This window comes from Sander lucioperca, chromosome 6 (genome assembly GCF_008315115.2).
Source record: "Sander lucioperca isolate FBNREF2018 chromosome 6, SLUC_FBN_1.2, whole genome shotgun sequence".
In the NCBI taxonomy this organism is placed as follows: domain Eukaryota; kingdom Metazoa; phylum Chordata; class Actinopteri; order Perciformes; family Percidae; genus Sander; species Sander lucioperca.
Genome location: NC_050178.1, coordinates 41,967,672 through 41,979,930, shown reverse-complemented (window position 1 = coordinate 41,979,930; position 12,259 = coordinate 41,967,672). Strand labels below are relative to the sequence as shown.

The following is a 12,259-nucleotide window of genomic DNA, read 5'->3' as shown; positions in this document are numbered from 1 at the left end:
TCACCTACTTCCAGACAGACTGCTACAGCACTTAAGGGATATATTTTCTCACACAAATTATCAAGTAAACATTTGTTCGATACATCACATCGTTTGACGTGATTTTTTTCTGAATATGCAAAAAGAACGTAGAGTTTTGTGTAAAATTTTGAAACTATACTTGTCAGTGATTTTCTAAAGTTTGTACTGTGACAATGTTTTAGTAAACAGAGAGCAGAATGAGCTGCCTGACTGTAATTGATCTTTTTTACAGCAGAGACTTTTCCACTTACAGGGGAAGCACAGGTGTAAATAATAACATTAATAGTCCCCAGATGATAACACCTACCGACGTTCCTGATCCCCTGACTTTTTCTCTAGCACCACTATGACAATCTTATTTGTGGTGGAATGTCTCGAAAAAATTAAAATTTGGTGCAGGCATTCAGGATGAATTGTATTAACTTTTGGGGTTCCTTTTTATAACGGCACCATCGGGTCAACAGTTGCACTTGTCCAATACTTTGGTTTATGACCAGATACCTGCATAACTTACGGCATTCGCTAGTGCTAGTGTTGAACATGGTAAACATTATACCCTCAAAACACAAAATTGTTAGCATTGTCATTGTTTAGCTTAAAGCTAGCGTAGCAGTAGCTTGTTTTCCTACAGAGTCCTTTTTTCTATTTACCAAAAGAAGCCAATTTTTTAAATACATACAGAAGAAAAATAACCTAACCTAAAAGTATTACAATCCCATGACCGTGGCACAATCATAACAAAGAAAGGCAATTTTTAAAGGGACAGCAGATGACTATATACAGATGTAATTCCATATAGTTATGTGTGCAAATTGTGTTTTATGGATTAACAAAATATCTTGCGTGGAAATGAATCAATTCAATATTTTAATCAAAGTTTTATAAGATTGTAAATTGAATGAGGATTTGGACTGCTATTCGGACAAAACAAGCAATTTGGGATGTGGGAAACGTGATGGACATTCCATTAAATGAACTTGCAAATAGAACCAGCATCATGGCATCATAGTATGAGGTGTGTTTTCTGTCCCGGTACGTCCTCTGTGTCCCCTGCCTGTCACATGTGTCCTCCTTCATCCTCGGTGCCCTTCACTTCCATGTCCCAGGGGTCCCCTTGCAACCTTATCCAAGCAGCCATACACAATACCCTTCATGGGACACAAAGCCAATGATACCGCGCTCCTCTGTTCCATTCTCTACATTTGTCACTTTTATTCCTTCGTTCTTTGTTCGTCTTACCTCTGTATGCATGAGTTATCCCAAATTGAGCCCGCAATTGAAATGGAAATCATCCCTGTATCCCGGCAGTGACTTAAGGGCAATAACTTCTGACTCTTTGAGGCATAGATGTCATGTTTGTTGTTCCTTGGAGAATCTTACGGTTGCGTTGCCCTTTTTCACCAAGGTTTTTAACATAAACATTGAATTTAGATGATATGTACCCTGTGATTCAACAGCAGTTTTATAAATCTGAGCAGGCATGCAAGAATGGGAACAATACAATTGGAAAATGAGTTTGAAGCTGACAGCAATGCACAGTGGGGTTACAATTCTTCTCATAAAAACACTATTGGTTCTCTTCGATGGTTATGGTTTGCATGTGAGCATAATCTAATGTGATTAATTAAACATACAAATTACAATATTAAACCCATATGAGGCAGAATAGCATTACATATCACTGTCTTTGCAGTGAATACAATAGAGGATGAAAAATTCCAATGGAAAACACATTCACAAACAGCCTGGAGGAGAGGATAAGTGGAGAGTGGAGAATGTGTGTAAATGTTGTCACATGGACATAACAATACCGAAGCACGACATGTACACACACACGAGGCACTATGGAAGACGTGAAGAAAAAAAAAAGATGTTACTGATTAATTGTCTATGCAGCACGCGAAGCCATTGATCATGCTCACCCAGTGGCCCTGATGATGCAGTGGCCTATTAAATAAGAAATAAACCTTGATTTTGATGATCAGCACCTCTTATCTTTGCAACTGCTCTCCTCCTCCATCCCCCACCAGAGGCTGCACGGAGGGAATCATTTCCAACACTCCTCTATCTCTCCTCTGAACTCAGTCACAGGTATCATAAAAAAAAATCGGGTGAGTAAATATGCAAACTGCCAGAGAGCAGCCAACGAAATGAATATTTCATGTAACCAAACAAGTTTTCAGAACATACTGGCTAGAATGTGCCTTTCTGGCTGTCATCGGAGAAACATGAAAGAGGAGGGCTAAGGTACGCCGGCGCTGCAGCACTCTCAACTCTGCCTGCAGCACAGGGAGCATGAGTCTGTAATTGCATATAGTGCTGGAGCCTGAGCTGAACCTCAATTATGACCTGGGTACTTGCTAGGCTCCACACCTTCTCGCCCCGTCTGCCAGCCACTCCGGGAAACACACTCTTAACATCTAATCAACACCGCCTTGTATCAGTGCAATGTTTGCAATTATTACAGTTTAGGTTTACACTTTATCAGCATAACTGTTCACACAGCTGTAAGATGAACTCTTCCTAAAAAAAAAAAAAAAATCATTGTTCTTTCATTACCAACAGCAAGACCTTCAAGTTAGATTGAGAACAAGGAAGCTTAAATGGACAATTCATCTAATACAGCATTTCATTCCTGCTCACTGTTGTTAGACTGCTTTTTCTAATCTCTAAAAGCCATCTGATACTCCAGATTCCATCTGAGAGATAAAATTAGAGCCCGAAATTACATTGCTTATGCCGATAAGGGATGCATCTACTACAGACCGTGCACAGATAAGACGCAGACAAACGTTTTAGAGTGGTTTAAATGCACAAATTTGCAGATAGAAGGAATAAGAAAAAATGTCCTTGCTCAACAATGCCCCCCACGTATCAATGATCTTTCGCTCTCTGCACTGTTAAAGGCCAGGTGTACACAGCGCCGGCACATAGAAAGGGCTCTCAGTGTCTCACCCTTTCCCCTTTTTACTCTCAAACTCTACCTCTCTCACGTACACAAGACAAGAGACTGCACAGATACTGTAAGTGCATACATGTCTGTTGCATGGCAAACACGCACCTATACAGACAAAACAACTTTCACATCTTCAATGCACTTCCCGCCTCTGAACATATTGCCAGTTTGTGATGTTTTAGTCTATATCCACGACCTTCCACTTCCGTGATTGCTCTGTTGCCGCCAAAAATTTCGCAGTATGGCCTTCTTTTCGTAAGGAAGTCCCTTTACCTTACGCTTTCATTGTGTTGGAATTTTAAACTACGGTCCTATTTCTGAGGACTATGGTTAACTGCTCCTCAGATCTCTGCAGGGTAAATCCAGACAGCTAGCTAGACTATCTGTCCAATCAACTTTTCAACGTACACGTTCCGCCAAAACAAGTTCCTTCCCGAGGCTATTTTCATGTGATTGTGATTGGTTTAAAGAAATGCCAATAAACCAGAGCATGTTTCTCTCTAATCCCAGAATGCTGTGTGGACTGGCCAGACCCTCCTCTGCAGTGCTGTGGAGGAAGGTCTGGCAATGCGAGACAAGTGATGCTTTTGCAGGAGATAAACACAACACAGCAAGGTGTGAGCTCAGGTGTTTGTATCACTCTTCTGTGTGCTAATACTAAAAGTCCAGAATGCTGCAGCTTCTCTGCATTGGCTCTCTATCCATGTCAGAACAGACTTCAAGGTGCTTTTGATGATGTAGAAAACTTTGTCATACCTGTCTGATCACCTTAAACCTTATATTCCATCCCGTGCTCTCCGCTCTCAGAATACAGGGCTCCTGTCTGTCCCCAGAGTTAAAAAGAAGTCAGCACACTGCAGGGCCATTTCCTCCCAAAACAATTTGACTCTGCTGACACATTTAAATCCAAACTTAAAACTCATCTTTTCGCATTAACTTTCAGTTAGTTGATTATTTTTTGATTACTTCAGGCCTGTAACCATGGTTCAATGTTTATGCTGCCGACCAGAATAAACTTTCTGAAACCCACAGCATCTCTGCAACCCTCTGTTTGTTTGTGTCCCACAATATCTCTCTCTCTCTCTCTCTCTCTATCTCTCTCTCTCTCTCTCTCTCTCTCTCTCTCTCTCTCTCTCTCTCTCTCTCTCTCTCTCTCTCTCTCTCTCTCTCTCTCTCATACCAGATGTTTTGATCTGGATCTTCATCCGCCAGGAGATTCCAGGACTCCATGGTGAAGAATAGATCATGTGTCTCAGGTCTGTTTGACAACAACTATGTTCCTCGACATACTTCCAGATCCACATTCTTCACATGTATACAATATACATATTGGTCTTGGTCTGTTCATCTATCGCATGTCTGTCTGTCCTCCTCTGTTGCTCTTCCGGAGATTTCTTCCATTTTTTATCTCTATTTTTCTCCGTTTTTGGGGAACTTTTTCCTTATCCGAATCAAGTCTTAGGATAGAGGGTGTCATATGCCGTTCAGTTTGTAAAGCTCCTTGATGCAAATTTGTGATATTGGGCTACATGAATAAAATTGACTTCACTGAAAAGTTACAGTTGCTGCAACTCTGTGTTTCTCAACATATGAGCTGATATTTGTTAGTAGCGGAGTATGGCAGCCATTAATATGTGAATACTGAGTTCATCTGCAGCTACAAAGGATGTTCTGTTTTCTGCATTTTGTAATCTAAATGATTAAAAGGATGAAAAAGGTCCATGAAATGCGTCAGGTCAGAGCTGCATATTAAGTGGTGAGAGGGCTGGCTGACATGGACCAGCTGGGAGATGGTCGACACTTTGCTTGTCCAATTACTGGCTCTCGCTCAAATTGTTTGGTGAGAAGCATTCGACCTACTTCTGGACACAAAGCACCACTGCCCTGAATACAGAGTGGCTGGGGACCACGTGTGATGACAAGTGCCATTAGAGGCTCTTGTCTTTGGCCTAGAAATAAAATTCAGCCAACTTACCTGATCTGAGCTAATTTTGGCTATGAATACTGGAGACCTATGACTTTGCCTGATGGGATGAACAGGGGACAACACAAATAGGATCTCCTCTTCCTAAAGAGCAGTTTGAGATGATTACATTTGCTAATGGCAGCCTGACCTTCAGAAGGTCTTTGTGTTTAGCATTAGGCAACAGCTGGATCATAGCAGCACTACTAGTTCTAGTTCTATTAGGAGTGACAGTGGGAGGGTGTTTACCACAATCTTCATTTTTGAAGACAATATAGGTCAAGATGATTGTGTTGTGAACGACAAAAGAAAAGCATCAAAAGAAATATTAAATTATGGGTAAACTATAAAACATTTCTCTGTTTCCTGGGATTCCCTCAAAGGCATAATCTATAACGAGACAATAAACAACAACACTGAGGAAACCAGCATTTGAATTTACAGCACTTCCAAACACTGTGAAAAATTTGCATACCTTGTAAATATTCATAGTGAGGGAATCACTATGTTAACCATGTGAGATATATATCTGGTTTTTAAATGCAACACATCACGCACACAAGCCTGATGCACAACTGTTCCATCCACATCCCTATCAATTACCAAAGCAATAGGTAACCACAACCCCAATCTTCTGATTTAAATGTCACTATAATGTGGTTTTAATCGCACTCATTGACGCCTCATCACTCATTCTAATCTTGTGATGCATGCTTTCCAAAGAGCAATTTCCTCAAGTGTTAAAGAAGGAGTCGTTTGTGAAAACAACGTCCTCTTTTCTTCTCTAAAAATCAATGCTAGTGCTTTGTCAAAAAAAATCTTTCTTATTCTCTAGAGCAAAATAACCTTTCATAGACTTTCAGTGCTGTTTCCGGTGCCATATTACACCACTTTGCTTTTTACAATTCAACTAGAAAATGCATTTCCTGCAGAAAATGCGTGCGAATGGTGAACAGCTAAATTGCTAAAGCTAAACTGGATTAATAGCTTAAATCAAAATCAAAAAATAAGAAGAAGGTGAAGTAGTGAGAATAGTTGGAAAAGTATGAATGGTTTTAATTAATATGAATTTCATTAAAAAGTTGAATAACACCACTAATGTATAATAATAATAATAATAATAATAATAATAAAGAAAAGAATAACAATACTGTGCTGTTGAATCAGCATTCACAAAATGTGTCTGTTGAAATGGCATGTAGTTTCTCTACTATACATTACAATCTGAGTACAATTTATTACTGTAGTTCAACCATAAGCAGGGCTTCTACACAGATGTCTTTTTGTGCATTTTCCTACCAAACAGAACTATCCCTGTGCCTCTCACATCACATACAAGATGAAATGTAGGCTATGTATTTATTGCCAATGGAGAATGGATAATGCTATTCACCACATTAGATGACAAGGTATGATTCAGTTCTGCGGTTCAGTATTTAGCATGGCAGCCAGTGATAAGCAGGCTGAGATCATCCCTGTGTAATGGGCAGTGTAGTGGTAAAATACGGATGACAGAGTGTGATCTCCAGTCAGTGATTATTATCAGACATCACAGGCAGTCATATAAATAAGGAAACAAATTAACCATCTTCTCAGAGTGACATTAATTCATACTTATCAACTCTAGCAGCCTACCCTTGCATCAAGTAGCCTAGTTTAATTCATTTAAAATGGTCCGAAAGCTGAAGAATTTTCTGTGAAAAAGTGGGAGAATTCTGCCTCTGCAAAGTGTGTTTAAACCTGGTTAGCCCTCCACTGGTTCATCTCCCACATCACTGGTTATGACTAAACTGTAGCTAAGTCTACGTAGTTATTATTCCACTCATGAAAAACTAAAGACAGCCTATTATAACAGCAGTCGTGACTTACACTTACCTTTACGTAAATTCCCTCTTCTCATCTCATTTTGAAATTTTTCAACCACCTGCCATGAGTGGGTTAACAATATGTCCGTACAGGTGCCTTCTCAAATCATAGTACCAAGTGAGAGCTCCGTGTTCAAAGCCAGCTCAAATTTGTAACAAGTGCCACAACTAACAGGGAGAAAATGTGAAAAATATACTCTCTCTTTTTTTCTCGGGCGACATAAAAACACAGAAATTGTGAAAACTCACCTTCAGGTGCAACTCATGTCGTGGCAGCCGTTCAGAAAGTTGAATTTTCTCCACCGCTGGAAGAGAGGGAGGTTTAACTGTTAACGTAACGCCGCTTTGCCTCGCAGTTGGTCTGTACCGGAGCACCTCCCTCCTCCCTTGGATGCTACTATCAGTCCCCCCGCCTCTGTAAGAAAAAGTAATAGCGTTTTTTCCTCCTCCTCCACAAAGACAGACTCAAAGAAAAGAAGGGAACCTATCGCAGTCAATAGGTTTTACAAAACCCCATGGCAACGCAGAAAAACCGTGAGCAACTTCCCCACGTTGTGACCGGGTTAAAGCGCTCCCCTGCCCCCTAAACAGTGACATTATTCCCAAGCTTCAGAATGAGCAGGTTTTAGTGGGAGGAGGCGGAGGACAGGGGAGTTAAGTAAGTACTAAACTGCTCAGATGTGGATGAGACGAAATAGTAGATTATTGGCGTGATGTAGGCCTACATTTTGTTTTAGCTATTCTCAGTAGTGAACTTGAGATAGGCTCCTTGCTAATGTGATCATTACCTTCTATTGTGTAGCACCTAATATTGCATAATATAGTAGGCATATAGTTATTTATTTATTGTAATATCCCTATTGGAGTAGGCATATAGTTATTTATTTATTAGTTTTGGTTTAAGTTACATTTTGAATTTCAATGAATTATATTTAATAGCCTATTTTGATTTTATTAAATTGTATAAAAGTCTACCAAAGCACTATCCTGTTTTTTGATCATGCACAATAACAACAAAACATGCAAGAATTAAATCCAATACCATTCCAATACCATGGATAGTGCCACTCGGCCATGCATGCCAAAACATTTATTTATGAACTTTAATATTCAATGGAAAATAATCTCGAAATGTAATAGCACAACGTGGTGTCAACATAAAACAGTGCTTTCAAGCCGGGGAGCGGAGTTCGCTTCCTTGCTAAAACAAAATATTTTCACCCAGGAAACGCGTGTTCGTTCTTCGGGAGTGTTTTAATCTAAACCACGATCTTTTTCCTAAACTTAACTGCCATCGCTAGCCTGACAAGCCAGATCCACATCCAGATGTTGGGTCTGGGAACTCACCATTGGCAGGGCTCATTCCGAGGGGCGGGATAAACGGTTGTCTTTCAAATTCCCTCTGCACTCATAGCCAACCAGAGCAACGCTAGTTGATAGATTAAACTTTTGCTGTATCCGGTCGGCAAAACTCAGAACACATCTTCCTTTTTTAAGAATGACTTCAGTGCTTAACTCCAAGTCTTCCAGAGTCGTGGCTAAAGCCGATTCGCAAGACCGCTGTTCGCCAGCAGCAGCAGCCATCTTTTGTGTTTTCAAGTAGCAGGGAATTCACACGGAACCATCGCAACACTGCCGTCCTTATGTTAAGCCCCGCCCACCGACACTATACACGATGTGATTGGCCTGACCAGAATTTGGTTTTTCCAGCTCGCAAGCCAACGGAGAGTTGCTAGACTGACCCTGGCTGCAAATTGCTGCTGCTAGGGTGCGTCTAGATTTCTAGGTTATGTCGTTGCTGCATGGCGCTCACTTTTCCTCGCATGAACTCCACTACCATGGCCCCTGAAAGGACGGTCATCTGGTGGTGCCTGTAGCCGGCTCGCAGTCACGTATTGGCGGCTAAACACATCTACCAACTGCCGCTAATGCAACGGAGCTCTGTAGCGGCTAAACACAACTAGCAACTATCGCACTATAGACTGTTCACGTTACAGTGCTTTACTTTGTTTAAAATACTTCTATTTTAGGTAATATATGGTCAACTGGTGAAGTAGCATTGATGATTTTGATACATTTTGTCCCCACCCGCGATAAAAAATAATTCAGCAGAGGCAGAGTGCAGAAAGGGGGAAAACCTATGCATCCCATCCCCCAGCAAATTGCACCCTGCATATAGTGATATTGGCATTTTTACAACATTTCCAATAATGTTTAAAGCAGGGGTCTTCGACATTTTTTAGGCCAAGGACCCAACAGAGCAGGGACCCCCTACTACATATATTGTATAAAAATTTAGTATAAAAGTTGCATATTAAACTAGGCCTACAATTACATGTGGGTGGCCTAAAGCCTTAACAGTATACATACCTTTATAGAGCATAGAATAACAAGTTATTAAATAATTGTTGGAATGATTTTATAAATCATGATTTAATGTAAAAGTTTTAAGATTAACTTGAAAGGCCAAGAAGCCTCTCATCATCATTTTTTTTTCACAAAAAGGCTGATTTATATTTACGAATAATATGTTAGATTAATGTTAAGACATTTTCATTTTTGAAAAAAATTTAAAAACTTGACAAAAAGTAGTTTGCAGTAACTCTAAGGGCGTTTTCACACCTGCCTCGTTTAGTTCGGTTGAATTGCACTAGAGTTTGTTTGCCCCGCTGGTGCGGTTCATCAGGGCAGGTGAGAACGCGGCAGCCACACTCGGGTGCGTACCAAAAGCGGACCAAACAAGCGTACCGAGACCTGCTTGAAGAGGTGGTCTCGGTACGCTTTCAATCAAACTCTGGAGCGGTTCTTTTGTGGTGAGAACGTGATCCGTACTCGAACCGCACCAACTATATGTACTCCGTAAGTCTCAGCTAATGTCTCCTGTAGTCAGGTGTGTTTAGCAATCTGCGATGCAGCAGAGCAGCAAACTGTAGCAGCTTGCAGTGTTTCTCTCACAGAAATAGACTGCGGTCAAGCTTGCCGTCCGTCACTCGCATCTCCGTGGTCAAACCAGCTGCTGCTAAGAGCAGAGCAGAGCAAAGTCTCAGTGACCAGAGCATACATAGTAATGTCTCTCGCGAAACAATGTCTGATCATTTTAATGAAATTGGTACGTTTGGATTTTTACAGGTGTGAAACCAAACCAAACCGAACCGTGGGCAAATCGCTTCAAGTTTACAAACTCACCAACTGATTCAGACCAAAGCAAACAAACTACAGGTGTGAAAACGCCCTAAGGACCCCCTAGAGGCCCCGGACCCCCTGTTGAAGACCTCTGGTTTAAAGTGTGAAAACTGAATGCAGCCCCGTTCAATGTGTTCTGGCCACTGGTAGCTGCCTAGTAGCCTTTTACACTGAGAATTGACTCTTCACTGAAGTAGGAAGGAGTTATCTTGTGTTCAGTAGTTAAACTTTTAAAATAAAGACTATTTGCATGATTCGTAGATTTTGAATCTTTCAATGAGGAAGAAGGAATACTTTAAACAATGGTTATGGTGATGTTTGAATAGATGTCATTATGAAAACATGCCATGAACATGTTCAAATCTATGAACAATAGAAACATCTTACAATGTAAAGTAGATACATTATCGTACTAATAATAACAGCTTCAAAAATGACTGAAAGATTTAATCAACATCACTTTGAGGTCTCTGCAAAATTGAAAATGTCAAACTTGACAAACATATTCCATGCATGGCTGTTGTATGGATTGCATTACATTAACAGGTGTTCACGTTGTTGTTTTGAGCTGCTGTAACACTGTTCACGCCTTTCATCATAATGCCGACCCGTGTATTGTAGACTTATAGTCTCTGTACGGATGTGTGATTTCAGCACCTCTGACAGCACCAGATCATTAAGAACTCTTTGCATCAGAGGAGGGGGCGGTAAAGGTCAGCTAGAAATCAATTTATCTAATTAGCTCAGACCCACAGACAACAATGAAGGGGATTTCCAACCTGAAAATGATGAAGTGGGAAGGGCCTCTCACCATCTCGGGTCATGCTCTGAGGCTTACTTCCTGTCATATCGGACTCAGTGGGTCATTTTAAATTTATATCTCTTAGTTGTCAGACAACTGCGTTGTCCAGTGACTGGATTTAGGGTAAAAAAAATAAACAATTTGTTGTACACAATGCATCTTGTCTATAGATATAATGTCTAGCTTCTATACCTCTCTCTGCTCACATCCATCTCGTCCACTCATATCAATGACTGAATGTCAGTGTCAGGAGACCGCTGTCACTTGGGCTGTGGTCTGTGATGAGTTTCAGTGTGGACACCAGTGTCTAATTTTAGTACACTACTGATTTGCTGTACTACTGTTTTGTTATAATCCCTGTAGGGCCGTAGCCTGGATTTTAGAAACACTGAGGTTGATGACTCCCTCCCAGTGTCCTCTCCCACAAAATGAAAGTCTCTAAAAAGGTTTTGTGGATATCTAAAATTGTATTTGTTCAGTTAACTGTTCAATTATTTTTTCGGTGAGTTATATTTCCCAGGATAGGAGTTTTAAATGACAGCAGAGTCCTCTACATCGTGACTCCACGCATCAACACTCTTTCATTTACAAAAGTTTGGAGTTAGGTAAAAATATGTTTCCTTGCCAAAACAAGAGCAACAGGGACTCTCCCATGGCTAACTGGTTCAAATATAGAGGGTACCTGAATAGGGATAGGCCAAAACAGGGCTAAAGGTAACTAAATCACAGAATACAGAGTTCTGAGCCAGGTTGTCTTCCTGTTCAGTCCACAGTGGATTCATCTTCATCCAACTGGCACCACAGAGGGAAGACTCAGACCTCTGTGTTACACAAAGAAGGGAAATGAACAGATTGACTTGACTTCAAATAACCTGATTTAGGGTATCATAATCACATTGAATGGATTACACTGTCAGTCAGTGGCTTGACTGGGCAATAAATGTAACAAGATATCTTTCTGAGGTGCTCCATGTTACAGTGAGTGCTCTTATCAAATCAAATTAGATTTGGGGGGACATCTGCTTCCTCTTTTTCAGCAGGAACTGCCTCATCTATAAGTGGTAAATGTGATACAGTAGTTTAAGGCCAAGTTCTCAGCTGACCCTGCAGAGGCCCAGGTTAAGAGGTGGAAATAAGTTGATTCACTATGTTCCTATTTTACAGATGGTGCCATCCTACACAATTTTTAAAGGCTGTTAAAACCCATTTTGGGGTGTTTATAATAGGGTCATACATAAACACGCAATTTAGTTAATGATTTTTGACCCCAGGTCTATAGGAGATCAATGCACACTCCAAATTGAAGGTGTACTTGTTGAGCAGGTAACAACATATAAGTATTTAGGCATACAATTAGACTATCAGCTGCAGTGGTCCCATCAAGTGGAGAATGTTTGCTCAAAGATAAGTCAGCGTCTATATTATAGAGTTCATGGAGTGGACAAAGATATCATGCTACTGTTTTACAA

General features: G+C 40.5%; 1 protein-coding gene across 17 annotated transcripts in view; it reads right to left on the bottom strand.

The window, feature by feature from the left end:
- The window catches only part of chl1b (cell adhesion molecule L1-like b), a 71,081-nt gene extending 63,670 nt beyond the window's left edge, over nt 1-7,411 (bottom strand). For 3 of the 17 annotated variants that reach the window (XM_036001733.1, XM_036001738.1, XM_036001736.1), the window contains exon 1: nt 7,055-7,407. The gene's annotated coding sequence lies outside the window, so the exon portion shown is untranslated. Of the gene's footprint in view, nt 1-6,815; nt 6,932-7,054 lie in introns of those variants that run through there. The other 14 variants (XM_036001743.1, XM_036001742.1, XM_031280342.2 and 11 more) reach the window with 9 other exon arrangements.
- Nucleotides 7,412-12,259: the final 4,848 nt, after the last annotated feature.